The sequence below is a fragment of the Periplaneta americana genome, chromosome 17, assembly GCF_040183065.1.
Source record: "Periplaneta americana isolate PAMFEO1 chromosome 17, P.americana_PAMFEO1_priV1, whole genome shotgun sequence".
Taxonomy (NCBI): domain Eukaryota; kingdom Metazoa; phylum Arthropoda; class Insecta; order Blattodea; family Blattidae; genus Periplaneta; species Periplaneta americana.
This window is the reverse complement of record NC_091133.1, coordinates 55,017,968-55,031,014: the sequence shown is the minus strand read 5'-3', so window position 1 is coordinate 55,031,014 and position 13,047 is coordinate 55,017,968.

Here is a 13,047-nt window from a genome sequence, read left to right as displayed (position 1 = left end):
CAAGTTTCTGCAACTTGAATGTTCCTATTCTAACTTTTGCCCATATGTGTACCAAGTATTTACTGATTTACTGGACGGAATTTCTGTGCCGTTTATTTTCATGAGAGGAAGATTTGATATTATAATAGTGTTTAACAAACGTAAATGACTCACAGTTATTGACTGATTTTCCTGGATTCAGTTTAAATCGAAATTTCCGTGTCCATGTCCAAATTGAGTCGAGCTCGCCGTTAATTTTAGTTATTGAGTCATTTATTTTGTCAGTTTGGAAGTTTATGTATACATGAATGTCCTCTGCGTAGAGATGCTGTCGGTAGTACTTTAAAGGTTATGATATGTAGTTAATATGGATTGAAAATAATAAAGAGCCGTGCACTGATCCTTCCGGAACACCAGACCTCACGTCCCGTCAAGGGGAAGAACTATTTCCAGCTAACACACTTCATGGCGGCCATTAAGGTAAGAGGTATACTACTGGACAGTGTGTTCTTCTAGGTGTAGGCTTCTTAGTTTACAGATTAACAGGTCAATATCTGAAAAACCGAAGGCTTTACTGAAGTCAATTAAAGTCATTATTAGGGATCGTATTCTTGCCCAGGGCGTACGGAGATAAGTTTAGTTGTCCATAGACTAAATTGACGTGACGTCGTATCGACGGATGCCTTGTTGAATAACGGAGATAGATGGTTTGAGTTGGGCTTCATTTTGGAATCAGAGATAAGCAGATGTATAGGTCTACTATTGGATTTCTGCTTGATGTGATGTACCAGTGGAAAAGAAAATGGACATTTATTATTCATTATTACAGCGACAGCAACAGTCATCGGAGAATATGTAGACTGTTAGGAGCGCATAAGGTAATCCCTGCCACGTTGTTCATATCTTTATGCCAAAATTGACAGCCCTGCTTTTGAAGATAATATAAGTTACTAATGTACCGTGAAATAAAAGTGTCAGGGTTGTTTCAATGACTATTGTTTTTCATTAATTACATCCTGACTCAGGAAGATGTATACAGTCTGTTATGTCTTATGAGACTTGACGTTTCTTTGCTTTATGTTACTTGGGAAAGCATGCTTCTGAACTCACTCATCACCCCAAAGTCTTGTAGAGATATTTTATTCGTCCTGAAGTGTTCAAATTGTATCGAAATGCATAGGAAGCTAGCCGAAGATAAACACAGAAAATCAAGCATTGACTCTGATATGTATACATAGAGTTCATATGCTGATCAGTCCCGGCTAGTAATGTTCCATCGGCTTAATGGCGGTAGTTTGGAGCGCCCGTCCCAAGGAAACTAAACAGTAAAGGATGGAGTGGGACCGGTCTGCGTAGGGAAGCGTTCACGGACCTGTCCGTACGCCAGCATAACACTACTCGCCGCCCGACAACAGATTTTGTTAGGAAGAGATTGGAGTGGGACCGGTCTGCATAGGAACTCTCTGTACTCACTTTCGAATATAATCTTATCTGTTATTACAAGGCTTATAATGTTTGGGACCGATAGGGTGCGTTACGGTGGTTTCAAGTTTACTATCCATTCACCAGTTACTACTCTAGCATGCATTAGCAGTGTACCTGCTGAATAATAATACCGAAGGTCAAAGGTTCTCAGGCGCATATTTTTGCAGCGGAATTTGGTGAATGTTCTGAAGTGAATGGGAGTGAATTTTGTGATAATTATTCTGCACATAACGAAAGATACGTAAAAATATATCTTTGTAATGTTATGTAGTTTATATTAACTTTTAGAGCTGTCCAGATGTGTTCATGCTCACCTTGTTATTCCCATAATAGATCGCAGAACCAAGTCAATGTTCTCATACTAACTCAAGTCCCCATTCTGTAATCAAATTTGTAAACAGTTCCCAACATTACAAGCCTAGGTATTACACTGGAACACTTCACTAATCCTTTAAAAGCTTATTTTTACAGAATTAATTCGGTTGAATTTTCTTCCCAATTTGTTTCCCTGCAATATAATAATCTCTGGGGTGACTTGAATTATAAAATCTCAATTCGAAAATCTCTAATTCGATATATAAATATCACTTCATTGGGAACATTGCTATTCTATATTTTATAGCAAAATAATATTTGCAGCACAAAAGCCACAATTTATAAATCTTGAAAATCATGAACGCATATCTCTCGAGGATTGTGCGACGTTCGCTTGTCTAAAGTTGGGGAACGAAAGAGCGAATTTGCGGAAGTTGTGTGCCATGTGTTGGCACCACCTCTCCTGCCCTCCCTGCTTGGTATTCCCACGGCCTTATGCAACCGGTGACGTCATGAGACCTGATGAATTAATAACTCCTCGAGCTGATGACGCAGTTATAGAAATCCCATTACAGCTGTCTACAGGCTGGCTGACAAGTATGAATTTCAAATGGGGAATAGTTAACAACAATTTAGCCTGAGTGAGAGAGTGAGCTAACTCGAAAATTTCCTCTTCTATTGTTTTACTTGATCTACCGCTAATAGCACTATTAGGCCTACTACCACGACTATCGCTATCACTACCACTACCACTCCACTATTATATAAGTAGTATATTTAAATCTGGTTTATGACGAGTTGCTTCGTATTCCAGCTCTCCAATCCCATCCTTCTCTAACCTTTCATTGTTCCATTTGCATTCCATCATTATCTAACCTCCTTTTTAAAGGCTCATATTTGTAGTCATTGTCTCCATCGTTCTATCGAAGCTCCATTATCCGTCTTACTATTATGGGAACATCCGGTTGTCATGCCAGAATACAGGAAATATGATTTCAAGATACCTGTAGAATTCAATTACATACAATTTACCTTCACTGTAGTCTGAAGTGCGACCAATTAAAATGTCAGTGTTTTACTCTTGCCTTTCAACATAATATAAATTATGTTTATATTGTTTATTACCTTCTCGTAGCTTTGAAGATGGAGTCATCAGGCATGATACAGCGAGATACTCTCTCCAGAGGTTCTGAAGTTCATCTTAAACATAAGAGTTGAATGAAGGATGGGTGGAGCCCAGAAAAAATTCTCTCCGGCACCGGGACTCGAACCCGAGTTTTCAGCTCTACTTGCTGACTCTTTATTCACTAAGCCACACCAGATTCCAGTTCCAATGCCGGATTGAATCATCTTAGTTTAAGTTCTACCTCTTAGTTTCCCTTTAGTGGCCAACCCTCATGTACTGTGTCACAGATGTGTGACAGTGCCCAACACACTATGTGCAGAGGTGCACTCATTACGAGTGACTAAGTGACCGGGATCCGATGGAATGAGCGCCGTTTTAAATCACTAAGTGACCTATCATTATTGTGCTGTACCGAAGTATGCATGATATTTCCGTGTACAAATTCTGCATTACCATATGATGAAGGATGGGTGGAGCGGAGAAAAATTCTCTCCGACACCAGGACTCGAACCCGGGTTTTCAGCTCTACGTGCAGACGTTTTATCCACTAAGCCACATCGGAATCCAGTTCAGTTTAAGTTCCACCTCTTAGTTTCCCTTTAGTGGTCAACCGTCATGCACTGTGTCGGATTTGTGTGACAGTGGCACAATGTCCAACACACTATGTGCAGAGGTGCAGTCATTACGAGTGACTAACTGGCCGGAATCCACGGAATGAGCGCCGTCTTAAATCACTAAGTGATTATTTACGCATATCATATTATTGTGTTGTACCGAAGTAGGCTACGTATATTTCCGTGTAGGAATTCTGCATTACCATATGATGAAGGATGGGTGGAGCGGAGAAAAATTCTCTCCGAGACCGGGACTCGAACCCGGGTTTTCAGCTCTACGCGCTGACGCTTTATCCACTAAGCCACATCGGATTCTAGTTCCGATGTCGGATTGAATCCTCTCAGTTTAAGTTCCACTTCTCAGTTTCCCTTTAGTGGCCAACCCTCATGCACTGTGTCGGATTTGTGTGACAGTGGCACAATGTCCAACACACTATGTGCAGAGGTGCACTCATTACGAGTCACCAAGAGGCCGGAATCCGACGGAATGAGCGCCGTCTTAAATCACTAAGTGATTATTTACGCATATCATATTAGTGTGTTGTACCGAAGTAGGCTACGTATGATATTTCCGTGCAGGAATTCTGCATTACCATATTATGATCAAGGATGGGTGGAGCGGAGAAAAATTCTCTCCGGCACCGGGACTCGAACCCGGGTTTTAAGCTCTACGTGCTGACGCTTTATCCACTAAGTCATACCGGATTCCAGTTCCGATGCCGGATTCAATCCTCTCAGTTTAAGTTTCACCTCATAGTTTCCTTTTAGTGTCCAACCCTCATGCACTATGTCCTAGATGATATGATGCAGTGAGATGATTTTCCATTGTCGTTTGCATGGAAGTAATGATAGTAACAGTAATGATGGAGCAATGATAGAATTGTGATCAGAAAAAAGAAATACCGGTACACAAAAAGATATGTCTGAACAATATCTTTGTACACAAAGATTCCACTTCAATTTGGCTAGTATTCGAAGTGAAATGCTAATCGTGAAACCTCCCTCTACATAGAAGTTACATCTCGCAGTCATCCATTACTTATTCTTAATGTGCTCACTTATTTTTAAATATAGCTTAATACATTCATTTATTGAATTGTATTTCAGCCCTCTTTGGGTAGCGTACCAAGTTCCCATTCAAGCTGTCCGCTTTTCGATTCCCGGTACGGACAATTGAAGAGATTTAATTTCCGTCCACAGAAATTAGTGTTTATTCTTTGTCATATGCTGCCCTAGTTTGTCTCAACGGTGGCGCTATGCCGTGTTGATCACACAACCAGGAAGGCCCACATGAGTTTTGTTGTTCCTATAATAGACCTACAGTTTTATAGTATTTTAACAAAAATGTCTTAGCTATTAGCAGAATGCTCATAATTGTGATGTTTTCATTAATGACAGACTTCAAGTGCTAAATAATCTATTTTTATAAACGAAATATTTAGAAACTGAAGTTTTCTGAATAAAGGGGTGTGCATTTTATAGATGTGTAACTTTAAAATATGAAAAATGATTCCTTTTACCTGATTTTATTGGTATGGAGGTCAGAAACCTTAAATGATCAACGATATTATGAAAACTGTTTGACGTAGTGACGTAGTTTAACCTTCATAAGTTGGCTGCATTGCACTGTGACGTTATGAAGCAACCAGGTTATCGGCCAATACTCTAATATGAAGACTAGTCCTTTACACCTAAGCAACTTCGGTGGGCATATGTAGCCTATATCGATGGCTAAGAAGTGATACGTCGTGTCTACAGAAATGGTTATTTAGTTGAACTACATTATTATTTTGATTAACTACATTATTATTATTATTATTATTATTATTATTATTATTATTACAAAATTTGAAATTGAATTAATATTTTGTCTTCGAGTAGAAGATCTTGCAAAGCAGAAGCATTATATAAAACGTTTGTCCTTTTTGAGAAAAATTAATTTTTAAAACTTCTTTAATTCGCCTGCAAATTTACAGGTACGTGATATCACTTTTTAGTGATCGATATTCATCTTAAAATATTATTTCTGAAGAATTAAATTGTTTGTGTGAATATATTTGGGCCGTTTTCTCCCAAACTATTTAAGGGAGGATGTTGAAATTCTCATCTTTTATGAGACTGTGTCACTTAAGGGGTTAGGTACAGCTTACAGCAGTAAAATTTTGGAAATATTCAACATTTTTTCCTTCATTACAGTATCTTGTACTATAATGAAAATTAGTATGTGTAAAACACTGTTCCTCTGCTATATGATAAAAGTATTTTTACGATTTAAAAAGGTTATTTACATTTATTTTCTTAAAATTCAGTTCACTGTGCAGTGATGAAGCGTTTCCGACATAACTCAAAAACTATCAAACACTCTGTGATGGATTTTTTGTTGTATTTATGCATGTCATATCTGCAATGTGATGCAAGATCTCTTCTCTACCTTTAAAAGATTGTCTGATAAAAAATAAATTCATTCTAAAAACGGTCAAATATCAGTATTTTCTATTACACAAAATAAGAAAAATATATTATTTATTAAGGAATGTAGTTGAAAGGGCATGATATTGTAAATATGAATTTCAGCAATAAAATAAAAGAGAGAGAAGAGAGAACTCTTTCATCGTATGATGACACAGAATATCTGCATGGAAATATCATATATACTTCGGTACATTATAATAATATATATGATATGCGTAAATCACTTCGTGATTTAAGACGGCGCTTATTCCGTCGGATCCCGGCCAACTAGTCACTCATTACGAGTGCACCTCAGCACATATGTGGACTTCGGTCCTAGGTTCATAGATATCTATGACGTAGTGCAGAGGGCGGCCACTAGAGGGAGCCCAAGAGTTGGAACTTAAAACTGAGACGATTCTTCCGACGCCGGGGTGGAATCCGGTGTGGCTTAGTGGATAAAGCGTCAGCACGTAGAGCTGAAAACCCGGGTTCAAATTCCGGCGCCGGAGAGAATTTTTCTCCGTTCCATTACTCTTTCATAGTAATAAATTTAGTCAACTAAGTATGGAACATGCCCGCCGGAGTGGTTCTGAGGTAGCGCCCATGCAAGCTGTCCGAGGTTCGATAACCTGACTAGGGAGTGGAAGCAATTTACCTTTCGTCTATGGGACTGGATAGTTTTTATTGTCCAGTATTACACAGGCTCACATAGCGGGCCTCCCTAATAGTGTGGTCAACATGGCACATGATCACAGCTAAGACAACATAGTACAGCTCATTACAAGAGATAAACACTCAGTCCGTGGACTGAAGATAAATCTCTTCCATTGCCCATACCGGGAATCAATCAACGGACTGCTGGGATGGAAAGCGCATACGCTGTTAAAAGAGATGAGACAGCGGCAGCGGACAGGATAAATAGTAATAATTAGTATATTAAAGAAAAAAGTAAAGAAAACAACTTAATGTGATTATACATTCTGAGATATCGGGTTATATATTTCATATTTAAAAAATGGACAGAATGGGGATGACTATACTCTGCTTAATGAGATATATAACCCTGTTCATGCGGTGCTCGTGAGTTACTATGGCAGCTATTGAAATATCAGACGCTTCTAGAAGACTGTCGAACGTGCAAAGCTTTCTCTGTTACTGCTTCCGTAAAAGTGTTACCACGGCCACGCACTTTTTGCGCTGCCCGCAACCGTTGAAACCATTAGCACATTTTCAGTTCTGTAATACTATCGGGTTTCATGCATGCCAGCGGGTTCCCACACCAAAGCCTTTGAATTTCGTAACTCATTCGGAAGTTTTTTTTCTCTGTTCAAGTTTAAAGGCATCTACCATCTTACAAATGTTATTTTCCTCTTTATTATATCCATATTTGTTTAAGCTAATAGTAATGATGGTGATGATGATGATGATAATAATAATGTTCACAAAAAGTGTAATATATAATATAATATAATATAATATAATATAATATAATATAATATAATATATAATATAATATATATTATTCTTGTCTAGAATGCGTCAAAAATCTTTCTCAAAATTTTGTCTTCGAATTTAACATCAGTTTTTACTGGTTTGTGTTTTGTTTTTAGTACACGTTTCTGTCGAATATAAAAGCACAGATACTAGGCCTATTACTGTTTTGTAGACTTTTAGCTTTATTGTTATGGAAAGGAATTTAGTCCTCAGAAATTTTTGGAGATAGTAGTAGGATGCCATATAATTAAATTGTTTGCGTTTTTTTAAATTCCCAATTGTCCGTCTCAATTAAAAGTGTTTATACTATTTGAGAGTATTGGTACGTTCATGCACGAGAGCTATTCATAAAGAAACTTTCGTTTTATTGTAACAAAAATGACAAATTAGTTACAGGATTCGTTTACAACAGTTTGAAACTACTAACTTCGATTTATTTTTGACACAGATTTTTGCTAAATTGAAACTCTTATCATAGCGTTTAAAGAGATTTTTGAATACCTCAGTCATAAAAGCCTCCCGTCTGTGACTGAAGTCAACCAACGCCGCTGGACTGCAACTCTTCATCATCGACAAAGCGCTCCGATGAACGTTATTTCTTCATATGCATGAAAAGATGGTAATCACTAGACGCCAAATCAGGGCTGTATGGAGAGTGACCAAACACTTCCCAGTGTATGCTTCACAGTATGCTTCGAAGTATACGGGCGGGCGTTGTAGTGCAAAAAAAAAACCCGACATAGCATGAAAGATTTCAGCCACTTTACAGTTTCCGTCACAAGAAGTCGTATCACCGAGTGTATCTCTCAAGTTTCGGGATTCTCAATTAGAGGAAATATTTTGAACACGCTTAGAACTGCGAGTAACAGCCACATGATCCTCTCTGCACCACTCTTGAAGAGAGCACGCAACAGTCAGTACAAAAACGTCGACGCTGCGCGCTCTGTGTGAAAACGGAAGTTACTTTATGAATAGTCCTCGTATTTAGTTTTAGAGGCATTGATTTTTAACCTGTATGTTATTATCCATTGATCACGAAACTAATTAATTGTATGATGTGTTGTTCCGTTACCTTCATTAGAACAACTTCGTTTAAGTAAGCCAGTGTATTAACTTTTTAAAAAATCCAAGCAGGTCCCATAAATAATTTTTCTTATTAATTTTGTGGAGTTACAATGGTTTTTAAATGTTAATAATTGAAGAGTCCACTGCAAGAATGATGGATGTCATTTGGAATACATTTTGCAGGAGAAGCAATTGAAAGTTTGAAATGCTTAGCGCTCAAAGCTTAACTGTGATTTTCCGATCATTACTGGACAATGACTATCAGTGTTAATGCCATGCAACTCTCTATGTACATTCTATATGTCTTAAGATATGCATTGACAGTCTTGGTTCATTTTCGACAAGAAAGTGACATCCATCATTCTTGCAGTGGACTCTTCAATTCTATTTGCTTCGTGTATTCTTTTATCAGCAATAAATTAAACATTGTAAATTTTTGCTTTTAGTCGGTAGTATAGTTCGATTGATTAAAATGTGTCTCAGTGAAACTTACAGCAGAGTCCGTATAGACCAGTTTCTATCTGATGCTTTTCCAATTCACTGCGGACCAAAGGAAGGAGATGCACTATCACCTTTACTTTTTAACTTCGCTGTGGAATAGGCTATGTCATTAAGAAAGTACAGGATAACAGAGAGGATTTGGAATTGAACGGGTTACATCAGCTTTTTGTCTATGCGGATGACGTGAATATGTTAGGAGAAAATTCACAAACGGTTAGGGAAAAAAAAACGGAAATTTTGCTTGAAGCAAGTAAAGCGATAGGTTTGGAAGTAAATTCCGAAAAGACAAAGTATATGATAATGTCTCGTGACGAGAATATTGTACGAAATGGAAATATAAAAACTGGAGATTTATCCTTCGAAGAGGTGGAAAAATTCAAATATCTTAGAGTAACAGTAACAAATATAAATGACACTCGGGAGGAAATTAAACGCAGGATAAATATAGGAAGTGCCTGTTATTATTTGGTTGAGAAGCTTTTGTCATCTAGTCTGCTGTCAAAAAATCTGAAAGTTAGAATTTATGAAACAGTTATATTACCGGTTGTTCTGTATGGTTGTGAAACTTGAACTCACACTTTGAGAGAGGAACGGAGATAAGGGTGTTTGAGAATAAGGGTCTTAGAAAAATATTTGAGGCTAAGAGGGATGAAGTTCCAGGTGAATGAAGAAAGTTACACAATGCAGAACTGCACGCATTCTATTCTTTACCTGACATAATTAGGAACATTAAATCCAGATGTTTGAGATGGGCAGGGCATGTAGCACGTAAGGTCGAATCTAGAAATGCATATAGAATGTTAGTTGGGAGACTGGAGGGGAAAAGACCTTTGGGGAGGCCGAGACGTAGATGAGAGAATAATATTAAAATGGATATGAGGGAGGTGGGATATGATGATAGAGACTGGATTAATCTTGCACAGGATAGGGACCGATGGCGGGCTTATGCGAGGGCGGCAATGAACCTCCGGGTTCCTTAAAAGCCATTTGTAAGTAAGTAGGTAGTGTTACTAACATATTTCCTAATGCTCAATTTTCATTTGTGTGTATTTCTATGTCTGTTTGAAAAGAAAAATAACCGTGATCGATGCCTTGTCTCTTTGTGGACAGAACCTAAATACGCCACTGATTACGGCTTTTTTTTTCTGCTTTTAAGAAATGTCTGTGAATTCAAACTCCGCACTTGCCAAATGCAGTTTGTGTTCTTTTTTTCTTTGTGACGGTGACACTAACATAAGAAGTAGGGGATCTTCATTTTCCGTTATCTATAGAACGGACCATCGATTCCCGTGCATTACTCAAAACAGTTGGGGTGGAAATGGGTCCCTCCCACACGAGGGGCGAGCCTAATGGAACGAGGGTCGATTCAATGCAGGACGTAATTATCTGACACGATTCAGCTTTAAGAACTTCGACTGAAACTTTTTCGTCTGCCGGAAGACAAACGCTTATCGGATGTTTGTTGCGATGAGTATTCGATGAACTAATAGCGTTTCTAAGGGAACCGGTCCATTATTGGCAGAAGCATTTACAGACAAGAGAGGATCGATGACTCGCGTCATATTTTTCTCTTGTGCAAGACAATTGAACGTAGAATAAAACATCGTCTATTTTATTGTATAAATTCCTATACTCTAATAGTCTTTTGCTTTGCCGTTGTATGCAATAAAAAGAGAAGTGAAGTTGTTTGGCATAACGGGTCCAATAAAGTAGATAATCCTTCAGGTTTTGCTATGCTTTTCTGAAGATTGAATCTTATATTCAATTCTGAAACTTCAGAGTTGTTGAGTCCAACCATACAATAGAATAAATAAAAGGTTCAGAGCTGTAGTGGTCCAAGCGCCATTTATTAAAAACGAAGAAAGCAAGGGTTAAAGTTAAGTTAATGCCATAATTTATTGAAGATTGACATATAATTTAGTTTTTATGTGCACACTTTATATTTTTTGCTATATGTTTCATTGAATTATGGTAAGCACTTAATTTTAACCCTTTTTTTCTCCGTTTTTAATGTATGGCGCTTGGCCCACTATGGCTCTGATCCTTCAAATGAGGAGCTTTGTATCAAAGTTGGACAACTCCGCTTTTGCTTTCTTTACAGGAGAGGCGAAAAACTAGATCCTTAGTAACCAATGTCACTGTTATACATACATTTTTTTAACATTCTCATGGGTCATAGAAATTTTATTTCAGTCTCAAAATGTGATTACAATTAATATTCAGTTCGGAATTTAAGTTTAAAAAGTGGAGTTGTCTATCTCTGAAACTAAGTCATGGAGTTGTCTGTTTTTGAAACCAAATGAAGCCACATTTAAGGTGGAGTTGTCTGTTTTTGAAACCAAACGAAGCCATATTTAAAGTGAAATTGTCTACTTTTGAATCTAAATCTCTTCTATCTCGGTTTCAAAGCAAATTTACGTAAAACAGTACTTATTCATGCACAAACCGATTATATAAACAATCAGCCATGTTGGATTCACGATGCGTGATGGGAAAAGGTGGTAAGAATGTGAGCTTCTCATTCGCTACTGAAGGAATTGACCTAATTTGAAACCAAGCCACAGTGCAGTTGTCTACATTTTGATTCTAAAGCTCACAATTAAGTGCTATTTTCGCTCTGTTCTGTCCGTTTTTTAACCTAAACAGTTCCAGAATCGTATTCAGCACACAAAATTCTATGAGAAATAATCAATATCTCGAAATCGCAAAAAATGGAGTTGTCTAACTTTGATACTATGCTCCTCAAGTGTTTCTACTGAACTAAATCAAATGACTAAAATCTGATATACACAGAAATTATTGTTGTACTGCGACTTTTTTGTAAAGGGTTTTGAAGACATAAACGTTTTCCGCATCCCTGATACCAAAAAGTGTTTCTATCATGCCGCCTGTAGTTAGAGATTTCCCCTAAACTGTTGGTCATATTTTGTTCATATTCATTATGCAAAAGCCCCATAACAACAATGAATTTCAGTGAAAAACTGATTTCTATTTTAAATACGTAAGTGACATGGGATTTATGAAATCCCTTGGATTGCATAAAGTAGTCTATATTTATTTTTGTTATGTAGTTTCAGGTTAGGTAAGGATGGATTTAGAGATTAAATACATACTACTAAAGGCAGGATGAGTATACCTGATCCAATAATTATATATTGGAGCGAGATGTACGTGTAGAATAACACAATGGAGAAGGGGAAATGGAAGAAGAAATAATTAAATAGTACGCTGTTCCATATTATTATAGTCCACGCCTGTGGAGTAACGGTTAGCACGTCTAACCGCAAAACCAGGTGGCCCGGGTTCGATTCCCGGTCGGGACAAGTTACCTGGTTGAGGTTTTTTTCCGGGGTTTTCCCTCAACCCAATATGAGCAAATGCTGGGTGACTTACGGTGTTGGACCCCGGATTCATTTCACCGGCATTATCACCTTCATCTCATTCAGACGCTAAATAACCAAAGCTGTTGATAAAGCGTCGTAAAATAACCTACTAAAAAAATATTATTATAAAGAGATTTTGAGCAGTGAGAAAGAATCCATTCAATCTCCAATACCTAATATTTTCAATATTAAAATCTTTACGTATATAACTGACGTATAGCTTCATGAAAGGATGAGTTGAGTAGGTACATAAAGTCCATGTTAGAGTAGCGTGCTCACTACAAGACGGGTTAAGTGCATGCTAAACTTCAGGACGAGATTCGACAGAACGAAATGGGAATATAGTCGTTGATTTTATGAAACTTCCAGCCTATGTGACTTTACAGAAAATAATTTTTGAAGGTGAAGAAAAAATTAACTTAAAATAATAGGCCTATACTGATCCTCGATGATGTTATTTATGTTCATCATATTCACCAACATTTTCTACCGAATTACTTCATATTCTTAGTAGGTTATTGATTTTTAATTAATTTTTTCTTCCTCCTGAAAAATTATTTTCTGTAAAGTCACATAGAAGGTTCCATAAAATCGACGACAATGTACTGTTTAAAACAAATAGGATGCTGAG